The sequence below is a fragment of the Cyprinodon tularosa genome, unplaced genomic scaffold (genome assembly GCF_016077235.1).
Source record: "Cyprinodon tularosa strain WSP-4 unplaced genomic scaffold, ASM1607723v1 ctg128, whole genome shotgun sequence".
NCBI lineage: Eukaryota > Metazoa > Chordata > Actinopteri > Cyprinodontiformes > Cyprinodontidae > Cyprinodon > Cyprinodon tularosa.
Window position 1 is genome coordinate 4,465 of NW_024038092.1, and position 16,168 is coordinate 20,632.

The following is a 16,168-nucleotide window of genomic DNA, read 5'->3' on the forward strand; positions in this document are numbered from 1 at the left end:
GAAACTTTGTTTAGCCTGTAAGGTGTAAAAAAAAAAAATAATAATAATAAAAAAAAAATTAACCGATTAATCGATTAATCGAATCGAATCGTGGTGTATTCTTAAGTATCGAAAATAATCGAATCGTTGGGTCAGGAAATCGATACTGAATCGAATCGCCATGATGGATGTGATTTACACCCCTAGTTTGTAGCATGGTTAAGCTTGTAAATACTCACTCGGTTCATCGTGAAAATGTTGGCTTTGTAAGGCTACTTGAAGCTTGTTTTATTTAGTCGGGGAAATGTTGGCGTAACTTTTTTTCAGTAATTTGTTTGGTGTTGTGGTTGAAACGGTCCAACTTAATGTGTTTGTGACACTTTTGCACAGAGCAATTTGTGCATCTTTCTTCCTGCGTGTGATTAAAACAGACTTTGAGTATTCCACAACTAAAATGAAACTTCATAGGTTGTGTTATGCATATTTAACACGTGCTAAAAATCACTGACTGGTTATTTACTATTACTATTTAGGAATTCATGTAATCTATGGGGTTCAATAACCGGCATTAATACACTTCTGTTGTTAAAATGCTTTATTATTTTTTTATTAATTTTTATGATAATTAAAAACTAAATTGTCTTAACTTAAAGGTAAAAAAATAGTCTATTTTCATAAATATATTTAGTGATACATTTCTCAGAACTGACTATTACAAAGTGCGATATGGTAAATGCTTTGTTTGGTTTGGTATTTTTAAGGTTTTTTACCTGCTTGATTAATGATTTACTGTAAACAACACAAGAAGAAAAATAAAAAAGCAAAAGATGAAACAACAGTTTGGTGATTGAGTGGAACCCAGTTTAATGTTCAGCTTGATACAAGCCTTCAAGTGTGGGAATAGCACAGGAAAGATTTATTCACTTGACATTAATACCCAAAGTATTTATAAGGACCTTATTTCTACCTATAGGTAAGGCTCATCCAGCAAGGTATGTTTTCCATCTTTTGTTGTTGTTGAGTTTTTAAGGTACTAGTGGCTTGTTTTTCTGAAAGTAGGCAGACAGGAAAGGGGATGAGACATGCAGCAAAGCAGCACAGGCCAGATTTGAACCCGGGTCACCCACATCGAGGACTACAGTAAGGCCTCCGTACATGGGTCATGCTCATGCACAGTATGTCTTACATAATTTTTTGTGTCATTTTATTCTCAGCACTCATTGAAGTTTATGTTGTATTTTAGTTTGACGATGGTGTAATATCGTCAACAATGGAACTGTAACAATAACAGCTTAAACAATCCACATTAAAGCTGATTTCCTAGCACCAGTAAAATAACTCTTTATTGTAGCCAAGAAGAGGTGGAAATTAAAACTGTTTTCCAGTAGAAAAAGATTATCTGTTCTTCTCCTCCACCGGTATTTAATGCTACTTCGTTTTTTTTTTATTTTTTTATTGATGCATTGTTAGTTCCTCTATCTTTGTCAATTCCTTCAGTAAATTAGCATTTTCTGACCTTCAAAGAAATCCTTATGCTTAACAGTCTGATCCTTTCTACATGTGAGGTCAGGCTCCCGCTGTGATTTGTGTCTTATGACATCTAAGAACGCTGGAGCAGGACACCCCTCAGTGGCCGCTCATCATAAAGCTGTCTGTGATTTATGGCGCCTGCTTCGTTTGCAGCAGCTTCTCTGGACATGATATACCACCATCATTCCTCTGGAGCCGATGATTATTTGACTTGAGACATTATCCAGCTGCCATTGAGGGCTGTGGAAATGCCACAGGGCCTGGTGCTGCCAGAAAGCCATGTGGAAGGAGTTGGGAGCTGCTGCTGTGTTTATCAATGTTCCCAGAATATGCCAGGACACTCATGCTGGGGTATTACCTTATTGCTGCAGAAGCACATCCATCTGAACTTTTTTAGGGATTTCAGTTACAATATTGTAACCTTTCTATCTGAAAAGTATGCACAGACATAGCATGCTGGGATCCACCATTGTATGTCCCCTCTAAAATGAAAAGTTAAAGCAATCTGATCAAATGCATAGAAAGACGTCTCTAGGTGTGAAACAATCTATAATAGTAATAGTATAATAGTAACAATCTATAATAATCTATAATATAAAACAATCTGCAAAAGATAAATAATAAATAATTTTTTATTGCTAAGCAGCTGTTTGCTTGCATCCTTTGGTTTGGTAAGCCTGAATGGTTTGGAGTTGGAGCGCCTCTTGCCATCACCCTAATCTTTAGTTCTTAGAGTGTTTTTCAAGTCAGGACTGTGGCTAGGCCGCTGCATAATATTAATAGATATTCCCTTCAGAAGCAGCATGCCGATAACATAAAGATACATTTAATCATGAATGCTCAGTAATTTTATAACTTTGATTTGACTGAATTCAGGCTCTGTAAAGAAATAAGAATGGGGCAAAACTTTTCATTCCTTTTCTGTTTATCTGCAGAAATCACACACACAAATACTATGAGAATAGAAATGATGACATAGAAGTAGGACAGTGAGGGTAGATTGTGTCATGGCCCAGAGCCACTTAGGGTGATAGATCACACACAGTGCTTCACACATGTCTGCCTATAATTAGGTGGGCTTGGGGCAGTTAGCCATGAGTATCTTTAGAGATGATCTTTTTATTAAATCGTCAACACAAAACTTTTCAAAAACAGCATCCGGTGCTGCATTTATATTCAGAAACCGCTGAGTGGAAATCATGCTGCTGTAAAGGTCCTGCAGCAGCTCAGCTTTGCATTCCTTCTCAAACATGCATAGATCAGCTATGGGGTATTCCCACTCAGAGGCAGAGGGACTTGTGGCGTTATCACTTCCCGCTGCAAAAACCGCTACTGACCAAACACCTTCACAACATACACAGACATCTGATTTTAACTGTGAAAATGTAGAAATCAGAACCAGAGACGGACTAAGATTTTAAACTCAGCAGTGTTAGGCTTTATTTGATCGTCGTCCTCCCAGCAGGTTCTGATTACTACTGGGCTTTCAGAGGTCATTAAAGTGCATCCAAAGCATTTGCCAGCAACAATAACTTTCTGTCACTGTGCTGAGATTAAGAAGTTGTCTTAGGATAACAGCTTCCTAAGGTGACAAATGCCTCAACGGACTGTTGACAGTCTCTACTGAGGTGAGTTTTGCAGAAACTTATGGGATCAACTGCAATGATAAGCTCTCTATGTTTAATGAATTAAATAAAAAACTGTTTCTGCTTCATTCTATCTCTATTCTCTCACTCAGTAGAATCTGTTAGTTCTATCTCTAATCTTATGCTCTCTTTGCTTTTTCTTATAGTAGCTTCATCTGGTGGTTTCCTGTTTGGCTGTGACTCCATCCTATTTCTATAGTTATGCTGCTATAGGCGTAGACTGCTGGAGAACACAGGCACCACTTTTCATCATTCTCTTTAATTCTACTTCTTATTTCCAATTCTACTTTATGCATGAGTTCAAATTTTTACTTTGTTTTCTCTGCTTTTTTTTGGCGTAGTACATCTGGCCTGTTACCCTATTTAGCTGCGCCACTGTCGTAGAGGGAGGCAGGAGTTGGTCTGCTGCTGTCAACAAGTACGAGTTATAGATGAGACAGGTGCGTTTATCTTTCAGTGTTTAGTCTCTCCTAGACATTGATATCGGCTCAGCTTTTACTGTGACCAACTGTTTGTGTTCTCTTTCATCATTTTGTCACAATAAAACGGCTCAGAGCTCATCTGATCAGCTCTTTCTTTCCTAGACAGAGCCACCTGTGGAGAACGTCTACCATTACCCTCTCTAACATAGAAAGTGCCTCTGGACCATTGCCTGTATGGTTCTTCTGTATTCTAAAATCCCCTATCAGTCACAGTAGAAGGCCGCTCCCCTGGGCTGGGCTCTGCCGGAGGTTTCGTCCTGTCCGTATGTGCATTCTTGGTGTGGGAGATTGCTGCAAAGTCAGTAAAACAAAACAAGTGGCTATCTACTGTCACTAGATGCTCATCCAGGGAAGAAAATCATTTAAAGTAAATGACTCGTTGCAATCAGTTGGGTTTAATTAGATGGAAAACTTTAAACCAAGCTGTCTGAATGACTTGATTGAATCATCTCTGTAAAGTGCCTTGAGATTAAATTGATTTGTTCCTGAGACCCATGGAGAGACTTTTAAGGCTAGGCCTATAACTTTCCTTTTTGATAAAGCTTATAGTTAGAGTGGCTCAGGTTATCCTGAGCTATCTCTATAGTTATGCTGCTATAGGCTTAGACTGCTGGAGGACATAGGGACCCCTTTCCACTATCCTCTTTTATTCTACTTCTAATCTGCAATTCTACATTATGTATTAGTTAATTTTTTTGTTTATGCTCTCTCTCACAGCAAACTCCTCAGCTCCAGAGGTTCCTTGGTTTTATCTTGGTGTTTCTCTCCCACAAAGCTGCAGGATTTCCCTGGATGATGAAGTTGAGCAATATGCTCCTTCACCCCAGCTTCTGATCAAGCTCAGCTGATTAGCTGGAGCTTAAAAGGAGCTGGCTTCCAGTCCTTCAACATCAGAGAGTCTAACATGTGGAAGCACAAGCTATACTACAAGTTCATCTCTCCCCGTCTCTCAGAAATGGTTCCTGATTTCTCTGCTCAAACCATCCTCGTGCCTTGAACCAGCAACATCAGGTCTCCTCTCTCCTTCAGAACCTCCAGACCCGCCTGTCCAGCTTCTGATGCACCACCGTCAACTTTCTGATCAGACTCACCACCTGTGACCCTGGATTCTGCCAACTCCTCCTCGGCCCCAAGCATCAATTACAGACACATATGTCAAGCTCTGTTTATCCCAATATTCATCCCAACTATTCCCTCTGCCCATCACACCTATTCTCTCATAGTGATCCGTCTCCTCATGGAACCAGGCATCACAATAAAACATTTAGGATTTAGTGTTGCTTCCTGTTCTGAATGTGGGTTAGAGGCTTACAAACATGGTTGGGTCACCTGAGGTCATTCCTCCTTATTTTGCAGATCCTTTCCTTTAAGCCCCCGTCACACCTTGCTGATTTAGCCAGCGTATGCCAGATGTCCCAGAATCTCCTAAAACGCAGGCATACACTGAACTTTCTATGAACTTTTTTTTCAGTTTTGGCCGTATGCATAGATTATTCATAACGAGTCCAGAACTTCTGTCCAACGACAGTCTAACTTCTTCATAACGCACAGCAGCGTAATGCCCATGAAATGATGCACTGCCCAGTGTCCTGAGGGGGGCGGTGATGCGACCAGAGGTGCCCGGTCTGCATAAAAAGATTTCTTTGATTGCAGTATTAACCTAGCTGCTGTTTACCACCCCCCCCCCCATGATGGGGATGAAGTCTGGAGGAGAACCAACAGTTTCCTCCTTTTATACCAAAACGCTGCCAATACGCCATTATACAGTAGCTGACACAACATATTGTGAAACCTCAATAAACACGAGGAACCTTTTAATGCCACTTTCTTTCTAAAATAATCTGATCTGAAACACATTTTAAGATGAGTCCATTACTCACCGATGAGTTGCTCTTTTGAGATCAGTTCTCGTCCCTAGAGACGGCTTCTTTTGCTTATTCTTCACCATCTCTAGATCCCTGTGGAAACCAGAATCCTCTACAGACGCACCGTATAGGTTTTATTGTACCGTTTGACGGGCCGAGCGTCGATGTAACAAGAGTCAAACAGGTGGAAACAGGGATCGAACAGCCCTGACTTCATCACATGGAGGTTCTCCTCTGTGTACACTCGGCTCCGTGTGAAATGATGTGACCCTCTTGGCTCCGTTTTCTCCCCTCTCCCTCCCCACTCTGACATTCCACATATTCTCACTTTTAGCCTTTCTGACTTTATGATAGGAATTTTTATGACCGTCTAAAGGGGGAGAAATGAATACCAAAGGGATTGTTTTACCTCATGTCAGTCTGGGATGATTTTACTCTTTAGGAATGAAAGGTTTTGGCAGATAAGTTGAATGTTTTACCTGTTCAGCTAACAAGGCAACTTCAGGTAACAACACAGGCTTTATGACACCCTGCACTTTGTTTATTAGAGACTTGGAATAGCAGTTTACCTTTAGAATCCTCTGTTTTAGGCTGGACACATCCAGGCGTAGTTCCTGCTTCACAGCAGTAGGAACGGAGTCCCTGGTTCAGGGTATCCAATTATAGCAGAGCGCTGATTCAGGCGGCAAATGGTGGGTCTAAACAGAGGCACATGATAGGGACGGTGGCTTGGAATGATGTAAGGTGATAGAAGTGACACGCGGGAGGACCAGTTCAGGGGGAGATGTTCTTCTGTGGATAATGTAATTACAAGGAGTCATGCTTCTATGATAGATGGCAACGACAAGATCAGAACCCAACACAGTCCCACAAATAACAGATCCTGTCATCTTCCACAGCTCACAAAAAACCCCAACAGACTGAATAAAGCAGCGCTGCTCCAGGCCCAGGTTCTGGGACAGATGGACTGTCAATCAGGACCCAGTCTATGGTGGAGAAAACATGCTCAGATTCATGGGAGTGGAGAAAATCATGGAGTTTTTCTCACTAGATTGAACAAATCTGTGGTTTTTCAAAGGAGCGTTTATATATATATGAAAAGGCAGTAAAAAAGGGTTTCAACCACACTGCAGAAAGGATCTAGAATTAGTAAAAATGTCTTAAATGAAGAGTATCTACCCTTCATTTGAGCAGGTAAATAAGATGATTTACCAATGGAATTAGCATTTTTGCTCTTAAGATAAGATAATTACATAATATGCACTGGAAATAAGACAATGTAATTTTTTTTTTCTAATTTTAAAAGAAATTTTTCTTGTTCCTGTAGTGGGAAAAAAAGTATTGACCTATTCTCCCTAGTTAAATAAACAGAGATTGATGGATTTCACTCAGTCTGCTATTTTCATATCTATGCAGAGAGAGAGCTTCATCATACAGATCCTTACTGCTCTGGATTCAGCCCCATTCTGCCTGGCCAGAGTGTGTTTTATCTTATCTCTGCTTCTGTCTCCTTGAACCCCAGTGGGCCTCAGTAGATGGCCGCTCACACTGAGCCTGGTTCTGCTGGAGGTTTCTTCCTGTTCAAAGGGAGTTTTTCCTCTTCACTGTCGCTACAAGCATGCTTAGTGTGAGGGATTGCATTTGAGTCATTGAATCGATGCAATTAACTGGTTTTCCTTAGATAGAAAACTTTGTTCTGACTGGATGATCTGGTTGAACTGAAAGTGCCTTGAGATGACGTGTGTTGTGAATTGGTGCTATAGAAATAAATTAAATTGAATTGAATTGTGTTCCCCTTTATTTACAACAATGGAAAGTAGTCAGAGTGAAAATTACAGACACTTTGGTTGACAGTTACATGTTATGAATAAACCATGAGAAAGAATCTGGCTTGTTTTGGGAAGGAGCTATGTCTGGTCCACAAACACCCTCACACAGGAGAATTGTTTGGCCTTGCAGGTGAAACAGACTGAGTGAAAACGTTTATAGGGAGAAAATAGGATAAATTAATATATGAAATAAGGTAAATCTAAATTTTCCGACCAGATTCCAAAGTGTCTCACTACCTCCTCAGGCCCAGAAACAAAGCACTGATTTCAAGAAAAATTTACATATTTAGATGTTTATTGTTTTGCAGTGCACCATCAAAACATCTCATTAATAATGTTAAATTTTAGTAAACACAGAATGCCGACTTTAAAGGACTGGTCATTTTTACTGTATAAGACAGAGAATTTGGAAAACAAAAGTAAGGTAAAAAGCCTTCATCAACATCATCATCATCATCATCTCCTCAGGCTTATGTTTGCGGTCTGCTTGGAGCCGATGAATGTTGGAGCAGAAACCATCCAGGACTCTGCTGTTATGGCCAGAGGTTGTGAACGAGGAACATGCTTAAACTGTGCCTTACAGCATCCCAGCGGCTCGCTGGGGAGCACGTCTGGGGCTGGAGGAGGGAAAGTGTTAATTTGAAAACTTCAGAACCAGTATTTGGTTTCAGCTCCACTCATGTTCACAGTTTCAATTCCCCACTGCTGGAAGCGATCTGTGTTTTACAAACACGCCTTGAAATATCTTCTTTTTTTACTGGATCCTAGCAAAGACAGGAGTGAAGCCCTGAATGCTTCTCACTGATTCAGCAGCTATTTGCTGAATAAAGCCTGTCAGGGTGCAGCATGTGGAGGTAACATCATCCCCTGATAAAGGCCCACCACTGAGGGGAACCCTGTGAGGGATAATGTTGATCTTTAATTCTGGATATTATCTTTACACTGCAAAAATAGTGAAATCTAAATCAGTATTTCTTTCTTAAAATCAGTGCATTTTTCTTGAAATGAGGTTAATGATCCACTTTGCCAATGGAACAAGCGGATATATTATCGAATTATCTTATAAAATTAGTAAAAAAATTAATTCAATTGGTAAAACATCTCATTTATCTAATCAAATTAAACGTAGATACGGCTAAGAAATGTTTACTTATTTCCTGATAGTTTTTGATATGTATATTAAAACGGTAACGGTGCCAGAGGGTGGGGGGGGGGGGGGGGGGGGGGGGGGTCCACAGGAGGGCTGGTAATATAAAGGAGAAGCTGGCTCCGCTCCAGCATTGCTGACATGACTGCAGTAATGGTGTCAGAGGCAGCTGTCCAAGTGTCCCACCTTCAGTCATGGTGAGGGAGGGTCAGCAGACACAGAGGCAGCTTATGCAACTCTGCTGGTTAAAATGGCCTCACACCCTGGGTGTAACTGAGCTTTATGTACATAGCGTGCAAATTGGCTGCTGGGTGAGGTGTTTGCTTTACATCACGGCGTAGGACAACATGATGCATTCAGGGGTCACTGTGTTCCTGTTGGTTTGGCCTCGTGAGAAATTCCTGTCTGAAGCCACAGTCTGTGAGCTTCCTTTCTGCTGAAGCATCTTTTGGTAACAACAGCCCTCCTCTCAGGATCATGCACTGGAAAAAATCTAAATAAAACATTTTTTTCATTAAAATTACTGCATTTGTTCAGGAATTGAGGAGGTAAGACCATTTGCCAATGGAAAAAGACAATTTACATTTAAAATGAGAAAAAAAATCAGTTCATTTGAGTTTATTTCCATAGCGCCCATCCACAACATGTCATCTCAAGGCTCTTTACAGAGATCAACCAGATCATCAGTCAGATTGATTCAGAGTTTTCTATCTAAACCTTGGCATATGCTGGACGATTCACTCGAACGTTGAGGGAAAATCACTCAGCGGGCAAACAAGGATTCTTCTTTCTGTGAAACTGTCAGACTGCAGTAGCCACTTTTTCTCAGCCATGTCTTTGTCTGAATATCTCATCGCCTTTTCTTTTTAGGGCTTTCAGCCCAAATTAGCAAGGCAGAACGTTTCACTCTAGTGAGCTTCATATTCCTCTTCTACTGGTTTGGCTTCAGGGTAGAGGAGTCTGAGTAGCTCCATCTCACTGCGGAGCTCAGTCCCACGTGGTTTTTAGACATACAGTGTGAGCAGGTAGATTGCATCAGAGTGTCGGCCTGCACAGTGTGAGCTTTGAACTGACGTGAGCTGTGAACTCACACAGTACGACGAAATCCTGTGGTTTTTCATACAGTGTGAGCTGTAGCTGCAACTGTTGAAAAAACTTTAACAGTGTATTTAAGGAAAACCAGCTGATTAAATCGACTCATTGACTTTTAGCAATCCCTTACACTAAGCATGCTTGTAGCGACAGTGGAGAGGAAAAACTCCCTTTTTTTTCTCATTAAAGTTTTTATTTATTTTTCTTTTATAACACAGTTACAAACATAGGACATTCAACAACAAAAACATTAACATCGGCAGCAACACAGAACATGACAGCACTTATCAGTTACCTATTCATAGACATAAAAATGCACATATCCATACCCACAGCATACATCACACCCCAAATCCCCTAAGAATTTTTACCAACATTGTAGTCAAAATATACCCATGCTTGGCTAGCCTCACTGGGCTCTTTCTGCACCCTAGAAATCATGACCTCATAAGCAGCTGTCTCCAGAGGTGGGAAGTAACTAAGTACAAATACTTCCTTACTGTACTCAAGTAGATTTTTCTGATATTTTTACTTTACTTTACTACTTATTTTTATGGTGACTTTTTACTTCTACTCCTTACATTTTTACACAAATATCTGTACTTTCTACTCCTTACATTTTGAAAAATTGGCTCGTTACTTTAGTTTTGAATCATTTCAATGGAGTTACCGTTATTATTTTTCACGCCATCAATACCAAATTCAATCTAATTGGATGGGAATCTATGTTGCATTTGACGCACCACTACAAGATGAATCGACAGATTCGGCGGTATTCATTGGCGGCAAATCATTGCTTGGTGGCGGTGGCGTTAGCATAGTAGCATGGACGACGAGATGATTGAAAATGAACACAACAGAGATCTAGTCCTATTGGCAGACATCCATTTAAAATGTAGGCAACGGCATGAAAAAAGTGGTTTCTACTTTTACTTTTATACTTTAAGTAAATTTACAAGCCTGTACTTTGTTACTTTTACTTGAGTAAAGAAGTTTAATCAGTACTTCCACTTTTACCAGAGTATTTTTTAACACAAGTATCTGTACTTTTACTCAAGTACAGAAAGTGAGTACTTTTGCCATCTCTGGCTGTCTCTGACATAAGTTGAAGCCATTCCTTGATTTCTGGTCTATGTGGGCTCTTCCATTTACGAAGAATAATTCTGGCTGCTACTAGAAAACCTGTCATCATTAGTCTACCTTCAGCTTTTGGGATGCCCTCTGGCATCAATGACTTGTCTCCTAAAAGGCAAAATTGTGCAGTCTCTGGTAGGGGTTGACTAAGCCAGTCCTCGAATTTTTTCAAGACCGCTTTCCAAAAGGGCATTATCAAGGGACACTCCCATAATGCATGGAGAAATGTGCCAACCTCTTTATTACACTTCCAGCATTTGTTATCCTTTATTAAACCCATTCGACATAACTTACTTGGCGTAAAATAATACCTATGTACAATTTTGTAGTGAATACGTTTATTTCTTGCGTCCCTTGTAGCCCCACTCTCACTCCTTATTGCAGAGGCCAAAGGTTCCAAAAATATGGTAAAGAGCAGTGGGCTGAGGGGATCTCCTTGCTTAGTTCCTCGCGATAATTTAAAGAAAGGTGACATTACTACATTTGTTATCACCGCAGCTCTTGGGTCCGAATATATTATCTTAACCCAATTGATAAATCCTTCTCTAAATCCAAATTTTCTAAGGGTGTCGTGTAAAAAACCCCATTCCACCATATCAAAGGCCTTACGCGCATCTAATGATATAGCAGCTATTGCATTACTATTGTTATAATTGAGTTGCATCAGGTGCAATAGACGTCTAACATTATCGGAAGATGCTCTCCCTTTAATAAAGCCTACTTGATCAGAGTGTATTAGATGTGTCAAAAGATTCTCCAGTCTCGTTGCCAATACCTTTGTCAAAATTTTGCAATCCACATTAATAAGACTAATTGGTCTATAGCTGGCCGGATCCTCAGGTTATTTATCTTTTTTAACAATTAAGGAGATTAATGCTTCATTAAATGTATTTGGCAATTTTCCCACTGAAAAAGACTCTTTATAAACCTCTGTCAAAATAGGAGCAAGAATACCAACAAATCTCTTATAATAATCTGAGGGAAAGCCATCCAGACCAGGTGATTTTCCCGCCCTCATTGATTTAATGGCATTTTTAACTTCCTCCGCTGATATAGGACAATCCAGTAATTCCTTTTCATCGTTCGACATTTGTGGTAGGTTGATCCTAGAGAAAAAGGCATCATATTTCTTCAATTCAGGGTCTAACTCTGATGTGTATAGCTGGCTGTAGAAATTTTCAAAAACATTATTAATATCGCTTGTATTAGTTTTCAGTTCCCCAGGAAAAACTCCCTTTGAACTGGAGGAAACCTCCAGCAGAACCTCTGACATGGGAGCTACTCGGAGCTCGTCTGCCTGGCTGTGTGTTTCCTGGACAGGGCCGCCTGTGGAGCTGGTTGACAGTCGCCTTTTGTATCTATGCTTCTTTTTCTACACTGCTCAAAAAAATTAAAGGAACAATTTGAAAACCCATCAGATCTCAATGGGTAAAAGAAATCATGCTGTTTATTTCTACTGATATGGACTGGGTGATGTGTTAGGAACAAAAGGATGCCACATCATTTGATGGAAATGTAAATGATCAACCTACAGAGGGCTGAATCCAAAGACACCCCAAACATTACAGTGAAAAAATTATGCAGCAGAATAGTCCATTTTGCTGTAATTTCGTTGCAGCAACTCAAAATGGTATTCAGTTATTTGTATGGCCCCCACATGCGTGTATGCATGCCTGACAACATCAGGGCATCTCCTCCCAGATCTGGACCAGGGCATCACTGAGCTCCTGGAGTTATAGGTGCAACCTGGCGGCGTTGGATGGATGGAAACATAATGTCCCAGAGGTGTTCTATTGGATTTAGGTCAGGCGAGCGTGGGGGCCAATCAATGGTTTCAATTCATTCATCCTCCAATAACTACCTGCAAACTCTCGCCACATGAGGCCGGGCATTGTCGTGCACCAGGAGGAACCCAGGACTATCTGCACCAGCAGAGGGTCTGACAATGGGTGCAAGGATTTCATCCCGATACCTAATGGCAGTCAGGGTGCCGTTGTCTAGCCTGTATAGGTCTGTGCGTCCCTCCATGGATATGCCTCCCCAGACCATCACTGATCCACCACCAAACCGGTCATGCTGACAGGCAGCATAACGTTCTCCACAGCTTCTCCAGACCCTTTCACATCTGTCACGTGCTCAGGGTGAACCTGCTCTCATCTGTGAAAAGCACAGGGCGCCAGTGGCCGACTTGCCAATACCGGTTTTCTGTGGCAAATGCCAATCGAGTTCCACGGTGCCGGGCAGTGAGCACAGCGCCCACTAGAGGGCGTGTGGCCCTGAGGCCACCCCCATGAAGTCTGTTTCTGACACCAGTGGCTTGCTGGAGGTCACTTTGTAGGGCTCTGGCAGTGCTCCTCCTGCTCCTCCTTGCACAAAGGAGCAGATAGTGGTCCTGCTGATGGGTTGTAGACTTTCTACGGCCCTGTCCAGCTCTCCTGGAGTGACTGCCTGTCTCCTGGAATCTCCTCCCTGCTCTTGAGATTGTGCTGGGAGACACAGCAAACCTTCTGGCAATGGCACGTATTGATGTGCCATCCTGGAGGAGTTGGACTGCCTGTGCAACCTCTACAGGGTTCTGGTAGCGCCTCATGCTAACAGTATTGACAGTGACCAAATGCAAAACTGGTGAAAAAGAGTCAGAAAAGATGAGGAGAGGAAATATGTCAGTGGCCTCCACCTGTACAATCCTTCCTGTTTTGATGGTCGTCTCGTTGTTGACCCTCTAGTGCACCTGTTGTTAATTTCATTAACACCAAAGCAGCTGAAACTTATTAACAGCCCCCTCTGCTACTTACCTGACCAAATCAATATCCCAGAAGTTTAATTAACTTGATGCTATACTCTGATTACAAAGTGTTCATTTAACTTTTATGAGTAGGTGCATCTCTGCTTCTGTCTCCTTGAACCCCAGTGGGCCTCAGCAGATGGCCGCTCACACTGAGCCTGGTTCTGCTGGAGGTTTCTTCCTGTTAGAAGGGAGTTTTTCCTCTCCACTGTCGCTACAAGCATGCTTAGTGTGAGGGATTGCTGAAGAGTTAATGAGTCGATGCAATTAACAAACTTACTTAGACAGAAAACTTTGCATGAATCTGACTGGATGATCTGGTGAACTGGAAAGTGCCTTGAGATAACATGTCGTGAATTCGCGTTATATAAATAAACTGAATTGAATTAATTTAAGAAGTGACTTTTTTCTGGATCGTTTTTGCAGTGTTGGAACAATCGATAACAAATGATTCTTGCATGGAATCTCTGAACACATGACTAGGAGATGTTGATTGGCAAAAGATAAAGACTTGAAGATCAAGTTTATTTATGTAATAATTTCAATCGACAGAAATCTCAATGTGATCCACAGATTATTAGCTCTGACATGTGGGACATCTGCTCTCTCTGTACTTCCCTCCATCTCTTTGCTGTCCCCACTGATTCTCACTAGAGTCTTTCCTCAAGTGAACATATTGTCCTATTGATGATAACTGTAACATTGCTCCTACTTTGTAAGTCGCTTTGGATAAAAGCTTCTGCTAAATGCATAAATATTATTCCAGCCTAGAGCTTAACCCCACAGGGTCTGAAGGTTTCTAATGGATTCGGTGAGACCAGGAATAATTTGGATTTCTAAGTTTGGCTTTAGGTTCTAGAGACGGTGAATTCATCCAGCTGGGAGACAGTGGCTCCTCACAGGGAGGAAACTAAGAGACTGACTAAATATTACTCAGCAAATTTTAAATAAATTCTCTCTAATTCACGGTGAAATAAAGGACACAGATCAGACTCACCATCATTTCCTGCCTGCCTCATGTTCAGTTACGGCTCTCTAAGTTATTCTATTCACTAGTGTTTCATCTTTCGCCTAACAGTGAAACTAACACAATAAAAACTAAAGGGATTTAGACTGATATTGATGTAATGGCTTCTTCTCCTCCAAGTGGCCCTCCAGGTCAGGAGGCATTCCTCTGCCCTGATCATCCTGTCTTTAATCAGTCCTACCCCAAGGAGAAGTCCAGTCAGCAGGGAATAATCAGTGGATCATCCTTTATACCTAAAACTAATGCGTTCGCAGTGATTTAATAAATTTAGCGTTAATCAGTAAAAAATAATATAGAATAATTTTAGTCGTGATCACTGAGACTGGTAGCGGCCATTTTTGCCCAAATATAGTAACCCCTCCCTCCTGCCATCTTCCAGCAGTGACGTCACGGTGCGGTAAGCCTAGCGCCATTCTCCCCGCTTTACAAGCTAAATCAATGGGAACTACTAGACACATCTGCAATCAACAACAATTATTGAAGATTTCCAGAGGACTTCACCATTGAAATTCACCAGAGCTATAGTGAAACTGACAATGCCCACGTGCATGGCAGCTGGATGCTGGAATACATCGGGTAAAAGTGGGGGAAAAAAAAGAGTTATTCCACCTTTCTGATTCCTGATCGTCCACGGACGGGTTGGTCGTTGGATCGCCAACTTGAAGAGGGAGGATTTGCCATCGAACTTCTGGCCAGAGAAAAAACCCGTAATATGTAGCCAACATTTGGAAGAAGAATGTTTTCAAGGTGACTTGGATAATAGCGCGTTGTGACAAACACCAGATACAGCACTGGGACTTGATCAACAGCCGATACCGCACCGTGACGTCACAAACCAGTAGGTGGCAGTAGTGTTCTTTGACAAACATGGATGCCTCCAGTAAAGCACATTCAGATGAAAATTACTCTGAATTAAAAACACTGATCATTTATTGAACAGGATGGAATCATTTCAGAGGTTTGAATTCTGAACATAACCTGACTTTTCCTTTAAGAGATATATATCTATAGATTTGTGTGTTTATATAAGCCAACATGCTGCAACCGAGTGCATTACTTATTGATTTTATGAGAATCTTCCTTTCATATCTAACGGTGTATATTTGCTCTCTGTCAGAAACACTGGCTGTGGAGGCTTTATGATGAATTAATGTCAAAAGGATGTTTTTCTGCATCATTGATGCTTATTCACTGTCTTTGCAGCATTAGTATGTCATGAATAATAGATTAATAGCTAATCTGTCTTTTTGCTTTGCTGTTTAAATGTTTAAAACGAGGCAGTTATGCTCAACCAGGTTTTCCTTCCCGTTATCCACAGCGTAAACTAAAAAGCACACATTTTTTTTAAATTCAGTGCTTTTGTCTTTATTTGAGCATCAGAGAAATGAGTCAGTGGAACGAGGATAAAATAAAAATGATGTGCGTGAGCTGCATGGGAAATGTTTTATTCTCTAATCTTAATCCATCAGCAGAGCACTTTCAGAAACAAAGGTTTCCCTTTTAGAATCTCATGAGATTAAATGCTGGATTTTCTCCATTAGGTAGATTATTTTTTATTTTCTTGAGGTGGAGTAAAGTTTTTGATTTAATGTTACATTAAAACTATGAGATGTCCAACAAACTGCAGGAAGTCCAGCCTGTTGGATTTAAAA